Genomic DNA, 17,304 nt, shown 5'->3' on the forward strand with positions numbered 1-17,304 from the left:
GCCGGGTGGGGGGGAAATGAGCTCTCCAGTTGTCTTTCCCTTTCTTAATGAAGAAGATACTTGCTCTTCAAGGATAACTTCCTGTGGGTTCCAAGGGTGTGAAGGGAGAGCCAGGTCACACGTGTTCAGGATGTTGGACCAGCAGGGGCCTGGGACCCAGGGTGTGTGTGTGTGTGTGGCTTTGCAGTTTTGGTGGCTTTTTAAAATCACCTTTTGCCAGAACTTTCTTTAATATTCCAGATTTATCTGCGCATGGTTAATCTAAGAGAGTAAGAATAAGCTTTTAAAAAATCCCAAACCCATCAGAGGTGTTAGAGTTTCCAGTAACGTTAGACCATGAGGTGTCATGGACAAAAGTGAGGGGCTATGTTGGGCTCTTTACCCACAGTTAGAACGCAGTTGGGGCCAGCATGGTGCCTCTTCATCCTAAGCTTCGGGCCCAGGAAACTTAAGTTCCCTTTTGACTGCCCCGGACCCATCCCTAACTGTCGCCCATCGCAAACAGGCACCCCCAGTGGCTCTGAATCGTCTGAGGCCATCTGTATGCATTTCTCCAGCTGAGCAAGGCTGTCTTCCACAACTTGAAAAGAACCCACACACAAAACAGAAGACAAAAAAAACATCCTGACAAACCTCTCAGCCTTTCTTAGCATAACCACAATCCCCACGCCCTTGGAACCTTCCAGAATGAGTCAGGGTGGAAGGACCGGGCCGGCTGGGCTTGTCCTCCACCCTGAAGTTCTGGCCTCACACAGTTGTGCATTTTCACCTGGTCTGATCTCCACTCCGGTGTGTGAGCTCTTCTTTTTCTCACCAACAGGTGTTTTTTTCATCCTTTTCTTTTGCCTGTGAGCTGGGCCCCGGGGGAGGCGCCTGTGGGACAGAATTGCTGACTCACAATCCCCCAAGGACGGTTGTGACGATCAGCGCAGGTGGAACGCAGCAGGTGGGCACAGATGTGCTTCTCCATGATTTAGCAAAACCGGCAGTGGCTGTTCAGATGGCAGGACCCCCCAGGAGGGTTGGCACCAGGATACCGAGACCCAGCTGGAAGCCGACGGCCCAGTTCACGGGGCGGCATGACACCTTGGAGATAGAATAAGGAGGAAAGTCAGTGACCAGTAAGGTCTCAGATGCTCTTATTCTGTGCTCCTCAATAAACTGTCTGTGGGAAGTTGTCCGTGTTCTAGGTTGATTAGCCCTCCACAAATTCAGACAGCTTGGAAGAAAGCTTAGCTTATGTTGGTGAAAAATCTCATGGGCATTTTGGTGTTGTTGTTGTTGGGGGTAGGAGTTTATTAGTTTATTCATTTATTTTTGCTGTGTTGGGTCTTCGTTTCTGTGCGAGGGCTTTCTCTAGTTGTGGCAAGCGGGGGCTGCTCTTCGTCGCGGTGCGCGGGCCTCTCACTATCGCGGCCTCTCTTATTGCGGAGCACAGGCTCCAGACGCGCAGGCTCAGTAGTTGTGGCTCACGGGCCTAGTTGCTCCGCGGCATGTGGGATCCTCCCAGACCAGGGCTCGAACCTGTGTCCCCTGCATTAGCAGGCAGATTCTCAACCACTGCGCCACCAGAGAAGCCCCAACATGGGCATTTTTTAAAGAGCGTGGAAGAGACCTTGGGTCCTGTCTTGGCCAAACTGATTTCATAGATTGAAAAACAGGCCCAGTTACAGAAGGAATGGTGTGCAGCCCCCCGGTCCACATTCCTGGTCCAGGTAACCAAGCTTGATTTCTCGCTATGAGCACGAACAATGGTGCTATTAAAGATAAAATGTTTTGAAATAATGATAGGTGCACGGGGGATTCCAAAACCTGCACCTAGTCCCATGCACCCTTCATGAAGTTTTCCCCCGTGATGTCTTCTGTAGGTGTCACACAATATCAAAACCAGGACGCACGCCGTCGTGGGGTCCATCCTGCTAAGAGACCACAGACCTTCATCAGTGCTCCCACCTTTCATGGGAACTCCTTTGAGCTTGTGAGGAGCGGGCATGCGTTTGGTTTTGTGCAGTTTTATCCTGTACATCCGTCTGGGCAGCCACCAGCCCCGAGATCGAGGCACAAAGCTCATTCCCTGACCACAGAAACGCGCTCACGCCTGACACTTGTATTTTTTTACTATCACGTCACACTGTCAGAAAGTTGTATTTTCTTTAGACCGAGGAGACCTTCCGTAGTGAGTAATTAAACCTGCACTGTTGTCTCTTACTTTCATTTTCCTCCCTGCTGATAAGATTGTCTCATGCACCCTTGGTTCCCCAGAACCGGCCCTAATTTTTTTCTCTCCCACCAGGGACTCCCAAAGCATCACCGGGAGCAGCACGCCCTGGAGGCGGGTGGAATCCGCAGTGGGGAGATTTCCCACTGCATGTGAATGGCTTCTCCCGGGGCGATGTTGACAGAAGCCTTTAGGAGGGAATGTTGCTTACGGTGTAGTGATACCCAGAAAATTGTGTTCACCTTTTAATCTGATTTACCTTGAGTGGGCGTGAATGGTAGTTTCAACTTAAGAGCATCAGAGGAACTTCGAAAGTTGGGTAAAATACGAGAAAAGAATGTTTCTTTTTATAAAATTACGGAAAATACTAGAAAAGAATATTTCGTCTTACAGAAGTCCTGCAGGCTGTTCCTCCTCATTTAAAAAAAACTTTTACTTGTTTTTTGGCCACTGCCGGTGGCATGTGGGATGTCAGTTCCCTGACCAGGGATCGAACCCTGGCCGCCTGCAGTGGAAGCGCGGAGTCTTAACCGCTGGACCGCCGGGGAAGCCCCTGTTCCTTCTCATTTTTAAAAAATTGTAGTGAAATTCACATAACACAAAAGGAACCATTTCAAAGGGAACCGTGCCGTGGCGCTTTACACGTTCACAAAGTCGCACGACCCTCATCTCTGTGAGGTTCCAGAACATTTTCGTCTGCTGCCCCCGCAGGGCGACCCCAAATCTGTGAGCAGTCACCCCCTATTTCCTCCGGCTGCTGGGAACCCCCATCTGCTTTCTGTCTCCGTGGATCTGTCTGTTTTGTGTCGTCTTCATCTTACACACTCTGCTTTCTTACTTTGCATCTCCAAGGGGACGGCGGGGTGGGGGGAGGGGGGGGACTTTGGGAAGAGAAGCTTAGGAGATGCACAGCCAATAGTTCCCTGCTCAGGAGGAGAAAAGGAAAATGCGCCAGAGGATAGAAAGTGTGGGATGGGGGGGGGGCGGTCAGGTGAAGACTAGCCAGGAGGAGAAACGTGCAGGCAGTGAGAGAGGCAGGGGTGAGCCAACGAGTCACAGACACGTGCACACAGAACCCGCTGTCCTGGGTCGGATCGAGTCCCCTTCTCCCCCGAAATTCAGGTCCTCTCAGAACCTGGGAACCTGGGAATTTGGGGGGGCACAGACATCCAGTCCATAACACTGGGTTGACTCCTCCTTACATGTCACCCTGGCTTCTTTCTCCTGAGCTTCTGCCTTTGGGGTGCAGGTGGCTGTCCGAGCAACAGCCTCACCTTGCCACGTCCTGGATTCCTTACAGGAGGACACCTCTCTCCCTGGATCTGGGGACGACCCTCCTTGTCCCGACCTGGCTCATGCATGGGGACGAGGACATGACGCCATGATGCTGGTCTCAGACCTGCTTCCGGGATGGGTCTCTCCACAGTTGGGGACCACCAAGGAGGCCTTGTCTGTCACTGCAAGAAAAGGGCAGAAGCACCCCGTGACACAGACACACGCTTCCCCTTTCCGGGGTCACTTGAAGCTTGTGAGCACGATGTTCTTCTTGAGAAACACGTGTTCAGGATTCTCAGTGCCTCCTTCAGTCTCAGGAGCAACTTCTTGGGGCTTTCTTGGTATTTTCCCCCAAGTTTGTTTGCTTATTTTCAAACACCCACATGTCACCACCTTCACACCATTTAAAACGTTTCCCCTTTTCTTTGAAAACTACAAATGCTCTTTCTTGCTGGGAAGAACAGTAAAGAACTGAGACAGGAAGGTTCTTTAGAGAACCTAACAGAAAAGAATCAGGGGTAAATCCAAGGTTTGGGGTTTACATGATTGGAAAGCTGTACCACCCCTTGGAGACACTGAGGGGGTTAGGGATGGAGCAGTGTTGGGGGGAAAAGCCCAGGGGTACCGTTCGGGACATGGTTAGTTTGATCTGCCTGGGAGGTGTCTTTGTCGTTATCTACATCGTCTCCGTCCCCTTCCGCCACCTGCTGCCACATCCTGCCACCCTCCACCAGCATCACCTGCATCACTTCTGACCCTCGGGGAACTTTCGTTTAATGGAAACGCACGGAAGGTTGTTGTAACGTGAACAATTCAGTGGCACAGTGCTGTGCAACCACCGCCTCTGTCTGGTTCTAAAACATTTTCGTCATCCCCCGAAGGACACGCTCTGCCCGTCAGGCAGTCACTCCCCGGCCCCTGGCGAACGCTAACCCACGTCTCTGTGGCTTTGCGTGTGCTGGACGTTTCGCGTCAGTGGAATCCTACACTGTCTGGCCTTTCGTGTCCGGCTTCTCACCGAGCTTCACATTCTTGAATTTTATCCTGGTAGCCTGTGTGAGTGCCTCATTCCTTTCTAGGCTGAGTCATGTTTCATTGTGCTGGATGGACCCCATTTTGTTTCTCCTGTTGCATGCATTTGCTTAGAGAAACAATGTACCACAGCCTGGGCGGCTTAAACAATAGACATTTATTTTCACACAGCCCTGGAGGCCGGAATCTGAGATCCAGGCGTGGGCAGGGCTGGGTTCCTCCCGAGGCCTCTCTCCTGGGCGTGTAGACGGCCGTCTCCTCCCTGTGTCCTCATGGGGTCGCCTCTCTCTGCGCGTCTGTGTCCTGATCTCCTCTTCTTATAAGGAACCAGTGCTCTGGGATCAGGGCCCACCCTAATGACCTCATTTTACCTAAAGACCCCATCTCCAAATACAGCCGCATCCTGAGGTGCTGGGGGTCAGGACTTCAAGATGAAATCCTTTGGGTGGAGGGACGCAGTTCAGCCCACGACACCATGAACCTTTCAATGCATCGTATGGTACCTCAGCCTCCTTGGCGTTCCCATGATGCACTAGTTGAGCCTCACCCCAGGTGGACTTGGCTCATTGCATCCAGGGTAGGCACCATAGTATCATCACCCTCATCATCACCAGCGTCACCTTTTCCAAACACAGGCTCATCTCGTGTTCCAGGACATACGGTAGCGTCTTTGCGTGGCTTTGGCGCTGACTCCTCTCAGCACACCTGTCGTGCGTCCACCCCTCCGATGCTCAGAGCACCTCCTTCTTCTGACCCCGGAGTCAGGGAGCCGGGGAGGGGAGGGGGGCGGGCAGGGCCCGCACAGGGAGCCCAGTGCAAGCTCCACTTCCCGTGGTCTCCTGTTGGGATCTCTCGCGTGGCCTTTCCCACCTGTGGGCTACTGGAACAAATGACCTCGAACTCAGTGGCTTAAAACAACATGCATTGATTAACCTGCAGTTCCAAGGGTTAGGAGTCTGGAAATGGTATTACTGGTTGTTTTTTTTTCCTTTCTTTCTTTGTTTTTTGGCCGTGCTGTGCAGCTCGCAGGATCTCAGTTCTCCAGTGCTCTCGGCAGTGAAAGCTCCCAGCCCTAACCACTGGACCGCCAGGGAATTCCCAGCATGGCTGGGTTAAAAACCAAGGTGTGAAAAAAAAAAAAAACCAAGGCGTGGGCAAGGCTGTGTGCCTTTGGGAGACTCCAGGGGAGAATTCTTTCCTGGCCTTTTGCAGCTCCTAGAAGCCGCCCGCATTCCTTTGTTTATGATAATCTTCCTTCGTCATTGAAGACGGCATTGCCGGGTCAACCCTTCTCGTGCCGTTTCTCTCCTGCTTCTCTCGGCTCCTTCTAAGGACCCCACTGGATTCACCCAGCTAACCCAGGGGCATCTCGCTATTAAGGCTCTGCTGATTCACCTCTGTGGTTAGCTCCTTGAAACTCAGTTCCCCTCGGCCACGTAAATGAACGCGTCCCCGGGTTCTGGGGATGACGACAAGGACATCTTATTCTGTGTATCGTGCACTGATGCTTCTACTCTTCTGTGTGCGCCTCTCCTGAGACGCAGCACCGCTTTGGAGGACGTGGCGGGTGGATGGCTGCGCCCAGCCTGGCCTCAGCCCTGGTCTGACGGCCTTGACTTCCACAAACGGAGGGACCGCAGTTAGCAGTAAAAAGCTCTTCCGTTACTACCCGGGAGGAGAAACGGGAGATCCACTGACGGACAGACGGGGCTGGAAATGGGGTGTGTGTGTGCGCGTGCCCGTGCGCGCTGGGGAAGGGGTTCATGAGTTACCTGAGGCTGTCACATCTTTGCCCTCTTTTGAGGGGCTGGAATGGTGTCACCGCTGACTGCCACGTCCCCGGCCAAGCAGCACCAGTTCTCGTGTTGCAAGAGAAAGGCCAGTGACGGGGCTGCTCCCAGATGAGATGACAAAGCCTCATACCTTCGAGGAGCTTCTGGCCCCGGGATGGACCTTTGGACACACGGCTGTGACCCGTGCGGAGGCAGGTGTGGTTAGCCACGCGGAATCCCAGAAACCAAGCTGGTGTCCACGCGGGGGCGGGAGGTAACGGCGGCAGCGGGCGGTTTCTTCTCAAGGAGTCTTGAGCATGCTCATTGACTGGACAACACGGGGACGTTTATTTATCTTTTTTTTTGAGGAACTTGGCAGGCTCTCCCCCCGCCTCCCCGAGGTTACCCTTGGAAGAATAATAAAAGCAACACTATGAAGGCGTCTAAGCAGCTCCTAATTCCAGCAGCGTCGTGCCCCGCCTGCGTTTCACGGGGAGGACGGATCTGCGATACTGCGCTGGGTTGGGTGCCCAGGATGCTGCATCTCTCGCTACACCCCTACGGCACTCCAGTAAACGTCCGCTTGGCATCTGGGTTGCGTCTGCAAATAAGAGCATATGTTACAAATAGCTCTTCATTGCCTTTGGAGTTAGCCGTGGAGGACTCCAGTCACGCATCCTGAGTGTCCCCGAGGCTCGTCCCATTGGAACGCCCCGTATCAGTCAAGGCCGCGGATGGAGTGGGCGCGTGTGTTCTACGATGCAGGTCCTTTCCTCCTCCGGCACGGACCGTCCTGCTGCCCTGGGGCGTAGGAACGTGAAGGGGGCATTCTCCGTGTGGGTGGCTGTCACCCGTCCTGTGAGTCACCTTGTCCCCGTGTAGGAGCTCCCGTCGGACCCCTCTGGGCCGTCCTTCCAGCCTTTATTTCGCGCCAGGTGCTGCCGCGGCCTCCCCAGCACCTGCTTGGCCCAGTGCCTCCCGCTTAGTCTAGGAGGTCTGTCAAGACTAGACTCTGGGCGTCCGAGGTCCCCTCCCACTGGGTGATTCCATGCTTGAAAAAAAGATCCACCTTCCGCCCCTTGCACATCTGTTCACCCCACTCACCACTGGAAATTCACGCTGGCTTTCCCTCCAGTTACAGGAAAAACAAACCGTCTCCCGGAGTCCCTGCTCAAACGCGTGAGTTCCTGAAAATCGTTGCACCCAGCGCTCCCACGTCGTGCGCTGCTCTCTATACGCATCCTCTGGACGTGTCCTTTGGACACGGTTTTGATGAGGCGGGCTCATGGAAGGCGTTTGGAGGGCAGCCTCCCCAGGGTTCCTGTAACACAGTTGACAGTGATTTGGGTCGATGATGTCACTCTGCTGCCTCATTATCTCGGGAGCCAGTTCACTGAACAAAGGACCAGAACGGGCAGATCTGAGGGCTGGGTGTGGCGGGCAGGGCTCCGCTGCTCACAGGACGGCCTTTGTAACGCCGAGGGCACCTGGGGTCTGAGGTTGCAGGGGCAGACAGAAGCAGGGCTCGTGTGCCCACGCCTGCTTGTGCCTGGGTGTGTGCAGTCTGGGGGGGACGGCTAGCAGGGAGCGAGGAGAGGTGGGTAGTTAGCCAGCTGGTGTTTGCGGACAATTCCAAAAACATTCAGCACAGATTGAAAACTCTCGCTTGGAGGGTTCCCCCCCCGCCCCCCTAAATCGAACGGGCACCCAGAAGGCCAGCTATCTAGAGTTTCCTCTTGTGGAAATTCTGCCTGGGTGCTAGTTTCCATTTATCCTCACACCGTAGGGGGAAAAAACATTTACCCAGAAAAAAACCAAACACCAGTGAGTCAGAGTATTGGCTCCTTGAATATAGTCATGGTTGGCAGTGATTTTACTCATGAAGACGTTCATTTCGTTGATCCTCCGAAAGATGAGTTAGCGCGTTCTTTTGGTAACAGGTTCTGAGGTATCCGTTGTATTGATTTGGGTCAAAGCCGCAGCTTCTCGTTGTCTCCATTATTTTTTCTCTATTGATTTCTTGTTTTCTTTTATTATTATTATTTATTTCACTGCACTGCGTCTTAGTCGTGGCACGGGGCATCTGGTTCCTTGACCAGGGATCAGATCCGTGTCCCCTGCAGTGGAAGCGTGGAGTCTTAGCCACTGGACCACCAGGGAAGTCTCTTTTGTTTTCAAGTTCATTGTTTTCTGCTTGTAAAGTCAGTAAAGACCTAACACAGAGACGCGGGTTAGGTCTTTATTTCTGCTTGCTTTTGGTTTTTGTTACTCTTCTTTGGGTAGGCTTTTTCTTTCTTTCTTTCTTTCTTTTTTGGGTCTTTATTTACTTTTCCTGGTAGTAACATGTTGTATTTTGATTGAGATTCTGGGCTACTCCTCTGAGCCTCCCAGAGGGCCATGGAAGAAAGGGAATCGTGACCCAGGAGAACCGCTAAGCCTGCGTCATCTTTTCCCACCCTCCCAGGGCACCTTGGTCGTTGGGGGAGTCTTGTGTTCTATGCACTGTGGCTGGTGGACCCTCTTGCAGGTCTGTTTCCCTCTCCCAGCTGCTGCTGCTTTCCTGACAGTTCCCCCTCCACGAATGAAAACCCGCAGCTGCTTCCCTGGGGAGAACCAGCCACAGAAATAAGCAGGGAGAACAGCGAGTCGGCGGCCACCTGCTCCAGCCTGTTTCTGAGCGCAGTGCATTTCAGGACAGCCGCTCGGCTTCCTTAAAAGCAAAAGTAAAACGAGGGCGCCGTCAGCTTTAGACGTCAGCTTTACAATCCCCGTCTAGAACTGGGGATGCCATTGGCAAAACCGTCCGTGGGAGGGGTGGGGGTGTGGACCGGGTTCTTCACCTCCTGGGCTATCGGCGGGAGGTCTTCTACCTTTGTAAAAGGGGAAACCGACTTCTTTCTTTAGTTGTCCAGTGACTTTCCGTGCTGCTGTTTCTCCCTGCATGACTGCATACACAGGTGTGCACACACCCACGTACACTGGAAGGTTTTTGGCTGAGGGGGTGAGAACCCTTCTGGCTGTTGAAAACACTCCAGTTCTCCGGACGTTGCCAAATCCTCTGATGAAACCTGAGACCGGCCACCTCTTTGGATGGGAAAAGCCATCTCCTGTTGCCAGGCCCGCTGCCTAGCCTTCCTGTCAAGTCAGCAGGGCAGGTCGTTCCTAGGTAGACAGTCCCGAGTCTGCGCCAGAAGGTGGTTTCTGAATTGTCCCTTCAGAATGTTTTTGTTCTGGAAACAGTGCAACCTCTGACGGTCCAGGTTCCGGGCTGCTTCCTTTGCGGTCCAGGGTCCAGGCTGCTTCTTTTGCAGCCTAGAAAAGAGTAATGAATCGTGACAGACATCACACAGGGATAGGAAAGTAGAAGGCAGGGTTAGTCTAAAATGAGGACGCCAGCCCAGCCCAGGAATCGCTCAGTAGCACAGACAGCAGGAGTCTTGCATGTGGATTCCTGAAAGACCACAGGTTTGCAGGGGGGCCATCGAGACGGAGTGAGCAGCTTTTGTCAAGGCTCTGGAGGAACTGGAGACATTGTCTTTCTATCGATTTTATTTGTTGCCAGCATTAAACTTGACTTCCCGAGTGGCTGGCATGAAACAGGTCTCTGGCTGTCCTGACTCTGCATGGACTGGCCGTGCCCGGGTTTGTAGAGCAGTGTACTTGGGGTTATGAACATGTTCTCTGGCTCCAGCTGGGCAAGGCTCAGGCACGGGCATTGGGAGACACTCATTTCTGTCTTCTTAGTAGATGTTTGGATTCCATGTGCTTTCCCGGGACGTGGTTCGCCTGTGTCGTGCAAAGATGAAGGGTGGACGCTTACCCCAACCTGGGGCCACGGGGGACTTTTAAGATGACTCCTGGGGACCCTTAGGTCGCTCCCTCCCAGACCCCCTGGTCTCCGTCCTTAGTCTTTGGGGAATGAGGGTTATGCTGTGGGAATTGGATATCCTTGGCAGGTAGGAAATCCTGGAGGAAGACGGTTGAGGGAAGGTAGGTCTTTGTCACATTCCCAAATGACACCTTTGATCTTGGGGAGAAGGTTGTGGTTTGAAGTAGGAATCATCAGAAAGACTTTGAATGGGAGACAGTTATATTTGATTATGTGTCGTTTGTTCAGGTTTTCAGAATGCCCGTATTTAGTGCCGTGAGCTCTTAAATGATCACAAAATAGACACTAAATGAGAATGAAAAGGGCGGATTGTAATACCTAACAGACTCAACTCAAAATGTGTCTGCTTTGCAGAGTCTAAACTAAAAAGACTGTAAGAATATTTCTTTATCCAGTTTGGAAAATGCTGGCTCTTGCGAAATAGTCTATTTAAGAGGCAGAATGAAATGCCTCTTGAAAGACCGCGTCGGTTACGCGATGGGTTGCTACGGTCGGTCCATAGCTGAGATGCAAGTGGTTCTCCAAGTGGGGTCCTGGGGCCCATGGGAGTTCCTTGTGGGACTCTGAGGTCACTATGACTTTCGTAAGAATACGAAAGCATTATTTGCTTTTTTTTCCTCTCTCCTTCTCGCGTGAGTGTTGGGTGGCGTTTCCAGTGGCCGCCTGACGTGGCATCATGGTTGCCTCTTTGACCGCCAGTGAAATGCATCCTTGAGGGCTCTTGCGTTTTCTGTATTTTTGTTTTCCTTGTTACCGTGGCTGCTATCGAGAGGCACCCCAAGCCCCACACCAACAGACGCTCCTCAGGGATCTCGATAGGTTTCTAGCGCATCCAGAAATCCTGAGATCAGAGAGTCTGAGAGGTGCTGCTTGGAGCGTGGGGGGCTCTGAAGTGGACATTGACGGGCTTGCAGGTGCCCTGGGTCTGTGTCTACCACACAGTGTGTGCATCACTCTGTACCCTGGGGCACAGTAGGGACCCCAGCAGATTTGTCCAGCCAGACACTGGAAGGATGGATGTGTTGCTGGCTGTCAGTTACGCTGGCGAGAGTTCAGAGCCTGAGGTCAGTTGGAAGAATGGAAGGGTCACCTCTCAGGGATGTGATCAGCAACAGAGAGAAGAGACGAGGATCGGGGTCGGGGCTTTAGAAGAAGAAAGCTTCTTGTGCTCCGGGAACCCAGCGGTTGCTCAGCTGGGGGATATTTCAGCAGGATCCATGCTTTCCATTAACCATCACGTGAACGGTCTAAACATTGTAAAGACTATTATGCAACTTCAGTACAGTTTTCTGTTACCAAGAATAAGTCTAGGGCTAAACCCTGACCCTCCCGTGTCATGAAATCAGGATGATTCTCAGTAGTTTGGGAGCAGCATGGCGGCCTCAGCGCTGTCACGCAAATGAGCCAGGCTCCCGAGGAGACGCCGCAGGACCAGTTCAGCAAGTTCGCGTGCCTCGTTCTTGAGTCGTCTGCCTCTCCTGGATTCTCTCATGGCAAACTTCTCCTGTTCTTGGATTCTATAGAGCAGCGCGGTCCAAGAGAACTGGGTGCCGTGAGGACCATGTCCTAGAATCTATGTTGCTATGGTGACCAGCTGAGGTACCAGCTTCTTTTTTTAAAATTTATTTTATTGAAGTATAGTTGGTGTACAGTATTGTGTTCGTTTCAGGTGTACAGCAAAGCAAAGTGATTCGGTGATACGTGTGTAACATTCTTTTCCATGATGGTTTGTCACAGGATATTGAATAGAGTTCCCTGTGCTCCACAGCAGGACCTTGTTATCTATCCATCCTATACATAATAGTTTGCATCCGCTAATCCCAAGCTCCCACTCCATCCCTCCCCCACCTCCCCTCCCCCTTGGCAACCACAGGTCTGTTTTCTATGTCTGTGAGCCTATTTCTGTTTTGTAAATAAGTTCATCTGTGTTGTATTTTAGATTTCACATATAAGTGGTATCATATGATGTTTGTCTTTCTCTTTCTGACTTACTTCACTTAGTATGATAATCTCTAGGTCCATGCATGTTGCTGCCAGTGGCATTATTTCATTCTTTTTCATGGCTGAGTAATATTCCAGTGTATACATGTACCACATCTTCTTTATCTATTTCTCTGTCGATGGGCACTTAGGCTTCCATGTCTTGGCTGTTGTGAACAGTGCTGCTATGAACATAGGGGTGCATGTGTCTTTTCGGATTACAGTGTCGTCTGGATATATGCCCAGGAGAGGGATTGCTGGGTCATCATCAACTTCCTTATTTGACTCAACCTCACTTCATTGGACTTTAAATAAGTCACCTGTGTCTGGTAACTACCTCATTGGACAGCACAGCTTACACACCTAAGAATCTCAGCAGTCGTATAGGTCAACAAAATCAGACGTCAGAATTCCTTCCTTCTGGGATGCCACGACCTCAGGATCGTTTTTAAGTGATTTCTCAGACACTGTTAGGGATACCAATGGAAACAGCTCTTTAATAAAATTCTCGGCTGTCCCCTGATTCATTACGATACCTGGGATAAATGACACGTCAAAAAGACCTCCTTTCCCTAGTATAAGTGAATGTCCAGAGGCATACGTGTATTTTCCAAAAGTGATTGAATACCAGATGCCATTTCCTAAACATCTCTGGTTGCACGTTCCACACAGACCCCTTATAGCATCTCTTCTGTTTCTGTATGAACCATATTCTTGTGGTTACTTGAGGATTTCATAACAAAACACTTTCAAACGGGCAAAACACCTTCACTGATGGGAAGATGGAGTTTGTCAGCAGAAGACAAGCTGCATCTTCCTTGAGAAGATGTAGCGAAAGGTACAGTTTTAAATATATAGACACACAGGCATAGTTCGCGTTACCGCACTTCGCAGATGCCGCGTTTTTTTACAAATTGACGGTGTGTAGCAGCCCCGCCTGGAGCAAGCCTGTTGGTGCCACTTTTCCAACAGCACTTGCTCCCTTTGTGTCTCTGGGTCACATTGTGGTCGTTCTCGCCATATTTCAAACGTTTTCATTGTGATGATACGTGTCGTGGTATCTGTGACCAGGGAACTTGGATGTTACTGCAACGAGTCCCTGAAGGCTCGGAGGATGGTGTGCAGTTTTTAGCAAGAAGCTATTGTAAAGCGAAGGTCTGTACATTGTTTTTTTAGACAGAATGCTATTGCACACCTAACAGACTACAGGGGAGTCTGTCAACTGGGAAAGATCACTTTTATACGCCCTGGAAAACCAGAAAAATTCCTGTGACTCGATTTATTGCCATATTTGCTTTATTGAGTTCGTCTGGAACCCAACTTGTGTCTCTGAGGTCTGCCACTGTGTGTGTGTGTGTGTGTGTGTGTGTGTAATTTATTTCCGGCCTCTCTCCATTGTAAATATCATCAGAGACTTTTTTATTAATTAATTTTTATTGGAGTATAGTTGCTTTACAGTGTTGCGTTAGTTTCTGCTGTACAGCAAAGTGAATCGGCTCTACGTATCCATTTATCCCTTCTTTTTTGGATTTCCTTCCCGTTTAGGTCACCCCAGAGCACTGAGTAGAGTTCCCTGTGCTACACAGTAGCTTCGCATTAGTTGTTTATCGTATACATAGTATCAGTAGTGCAGAGACGTCTGATGTCGTGTGGCAACCTGACTGTACACAGATGCCACCTGCTTGCTGGTACGTGCGCACACGCGCACACACACACACACACACACACACACCCCTCATAGTCTCCCTCTCTCAAGTTTCCATTAAACTGATAATACAGTTTATTTTCAGGAACACAGGAATAACGTAGGTACAGACAGTCGTCACGAAGGAGCTGCAGGTGTCACGCACAGGTTAGAAGTTGCATCAGACTTCGGGGCAGCCCAGAGCACACGCCAGCGTGTAGGACAGTGTGGACGAAGCAGCATGGGGAGGGCGGGACACGCCAGACCCCAGACGAGCTGTGACAAGAGTGAGCATTGAGTGGGCCTTCCCGGGCGGCCCAGGGGTTAGGACTCGGTGCTCTCACTGCCGAGGGCTCGGGTTCGATCCCTGGTCGCGGAACGGGGATCCCCGCAAGCCACACGGCGGGGCCAAAAAAAAAAAAAGTAAGGCTTGAGTAAGGAAGCTCAGGGATCCCTGGAGAACTCTACAGCTCCTGTGATGAGCACGGTGCCCAGAAAACCATCAGCGCTGTTGGAACAGTTTATTCAGTAAAGAGACGGAAGGCAGTGGTTGCCCTCTAAGGGTAACGTTCTCCTAATGCTCTCATGCCGAGGGTCCCAGCCTCACTCACACGTGGAAACTTGAGTGGTCCTCTGAAGACCCTCATTCTTAACAGGAAACAGCCACCAAACTCGCCTTGTTGGATAGGTTTACACAGTCTGAGACATCAAGATAGCAGAAGACTTGAGATCCCAGAGAAAGCCAATAATTCAGGGAACCTAAGAGAAGGTGAAAACAAGGGAACATAGGGAATTTTGTTAAAAGTCTCACTTTGAGTCATTTTCAGAGAAGTTTGACAAGATACTGTATCCATCAACAATAATAGGAAGTTCCAATAAGAGAGAAACAGAAGAGTTTCCAACAGGATGGCTGGGTATTACAAAGGAGAATTTTCTAAAGTCCAAAGGGTGATCTGATCCATGCTTGTGACTGTAGTTATCATCCTGGAGCTGGTGGCCAAAGGCACAGCCGTCACCTGCACCTTGCTCTTGCGAGCTGCAGGGTGGTCTCCAAGGCAGACCCTGTTGGGTGGGTTTGTCTCTCTCTCCCCGACATCCAGGGGGCCCCTTATATTAATTTCCCGGGGCTCTTGTTACAAATCGTTACAAACCAGGTGACCTACAGAAACAGGAATCCATCCTCCCCCAGTCCTGGAGACCAGACGTCTGAGGTCAAGGTGTCCCAGGGCCGCGGTCCCTCCAGAGGCTCGGGGGGAGGGTCCTTCCTGCCTCTTCCAGCTTCTGGGGGCTCCAGGCGTCCCTGGACTTGTGGCCGCGTCCCTCCCGTCTCTGCCTTCCAGCTTCACAGGGCTTCTCCTCTGTGTTTGTGTCTCTCCTCTTCTGTGTCTTAGAAGGACCCTGTCATTAGATGTAGGGCCACCCTCCTCCAGAAGGACCTCATCTCAGACTCTTCACTTCATCACATCTGCAGAGACCCTGTTTCCAAATAACGTCCCATCCTAAGGTTCTGGGTGGACATGAATCTTTGGGGGCTCGATTGAACCCAGTAAGTACATCCCTGCTCCTCCAGACATCCGCAGGGTCCAACATGGAACTTGTCACCACCCTCCCCAAAACAGAACAACTCAGTGGGCCCTTTGGACACCTGCCAGGGGTTCCTGTCTTTTTTTTTTTCTTTCTTTCTTAGAGCATACACTGTATACTTTTAGAGTGAATTATGCATAAAAGTCTGTGCAAACAACAACATATACTACAATAACATTCTCAAAAGATCTTACTATATTTTAGCGTTGTTAAGTTATATAAAATACATCTTCATAAAAGTACAGGCTCTTTTTTCAAGTTTTAAATCACGACCTTCTCAGATGCCTCAGTGCTACCCTGTGGGCATCTCCTCCCTCCCTCTCCCAGCCCATCCCCTCCAGCCTCATGCAGGATCTGTTCTTTCGCTCCACACTAGTCTTTCGTCCTTCCTACTGGCTTCTGCAACCGCAGGGAAATCTCTGAAACAAAACGGAAAGCACGCCGAACTCAGAGGAGTCAGTCACTTCCCCCTGCCCGCCGCGTGAGTTCCTGTAATCTGTTGCCTAAAGAACGCAGTGGAAGGATTTCAGAATCCCTGCCTTCTCTTGCCCTGTTTCCTCCATCCTCACAAATCTCCATTGTCTCTGTGGCCTTTGCTATCCTTAATTTCCTTTTTTTTTTAATTTTTAATTATTTTATTTTAGTTTAGTTTTTTGGCTGCATTGGGTCTTCGTTGCTGCGTGCGGGCTTTCTCTGGTTGCGGCGAGTGGGGGCTACTCTTCCTTGCGGTACGCAGGCTTCTCATTGCGGTGGCTTCTCTTGTTGCGGAGCACGGACTCTAGGCGCAAGGGCTTCAGTAGTTGTGGCACGTGGGCTCTAGTTGTGGCACGTGGGCTCAGTAGTTGTGGTACATGGGCTCAGTAGTTGTGGCTCGCAGGCTCTAGAGCACAGGCTCAGTAGTTGTCGAGCACGGGCTTAGTTGCTCCGCGGCATGTGGGATCTTCCCGGACCAGGGCTCGAACCTGTGTCCCCTGCATTGGTAGGCAGATTCTTAGCCTCTGCGCCACCAGGGAAGTCCCACCTGTCCTTAACTTCAGTGAGCCTCTACTTTCCAGTCCGCCCCACCCTCCAATTTCCACTGGAAACTTCCCTTCCTCAGAAACGAACGTCTGTCCCGACCTTCACCCCAAGGTGAGGTCCATCCGTATGTACCTCAGCACACCTGTGTCCTGAAGTCCTGTAGCCTTAGAAGCCCCTGAAACACAGATGAGCGCATCAGAGTCAGGATGGCTGTTGTCATTAACGTTTACTGTCAGCCTTTCCCGCACGATGGTAACAAAACTAAGATATCAGGGACCAGCGTTGTGTGGATTGTGGCTGTTTCTGAATCGTGCAGAGCGTCCAACACACAGCAATATTTCAGTAGTTTTTTTTTAATACTTATTTATCTGGTTGCACTGGGTCTTAGTTGCGGCTCGCGGGCTCCTTGGTTGCAGCGTGCGAACTCTTAGTTGTGGCATGCACGTGGCATCTAGTTCCCTGACCAGATATCGAACCTGGGCCCCCTGCACTGGGAGTGCGGAGTCTTAAGCACTGCACCACCAGGGAAGTCCCGGACCCCGTTTTTGCTTAGAGAGCTAGGTGGTCTTCACAGCGTGGGCCACACAAACCATCTGTTGTCAGAGGTACAGCATTCTCTACATTTCCAGAGGGGCAAGTTGACACTTGACGCAGGAATTGAGCGTGAGCTGAGTTGCGGCACCTTGAAGGCTGTCCGGTATGACAGCTGCTGGCCACGTGAAAGACGATCAAAGCCAGTCGCCCAGCCTCTGGAGCCGCTGTGAGCTCGTGGCCACGGGTTGGACGGCACGGACGTAGACTGTTTCTGTCACCACAGAAAGTTCGACTGGGCTGTCTTGCTCCAAGTTGG

At 51.3% G+C, this 17,304-nt stretch overlaps 1 protein-coding gene and 1 long non-coding RNA gene across 6 annotated transcripts in view; one reads left to right on the plus strand and one right to left on the minus strand.

Annotated features, from left to right (window-relative positions):
- LOC117310555 (cAMP-dependent protein kinase catalytic subunit PRKX) overlaps window positions 1-17,304 on the plus strand; it is an 85,545-nt gene that overhangs the window by 4,068 nt on the left and 64,173 nt on the right. The window lies entirely within an intron of this gene.
- LOC117310559 (uncharacterized) lies at window positions 6,622-7,991 on the minus strand. Its single transcript, XR_004524710.2, has 2 exons — window positions 7,402-7,991; window positions 6,622-6,898 (listed from the first exon to the last, which is right to left on the minus strand). It is a non-coding gene; the product is annotated as an uncharacterized lncRNA (long non-coding RNA).

The sequence above is a fragment of the Tursiops truncatus genome, chromosome Y (genome assembly GCF_011762595.2).
Source record: "Tursiops truncatus isolate mTurTru1 chromosome Y, mTurTru1.mat.Y, whole genome shotgun sequence".
Lineage (NCBI taxonomy): Eukaryota > Metazoa > Chordata > Mammalia > Artiodactyla > Delphinidae > Tursiops > Tursiops truncatus.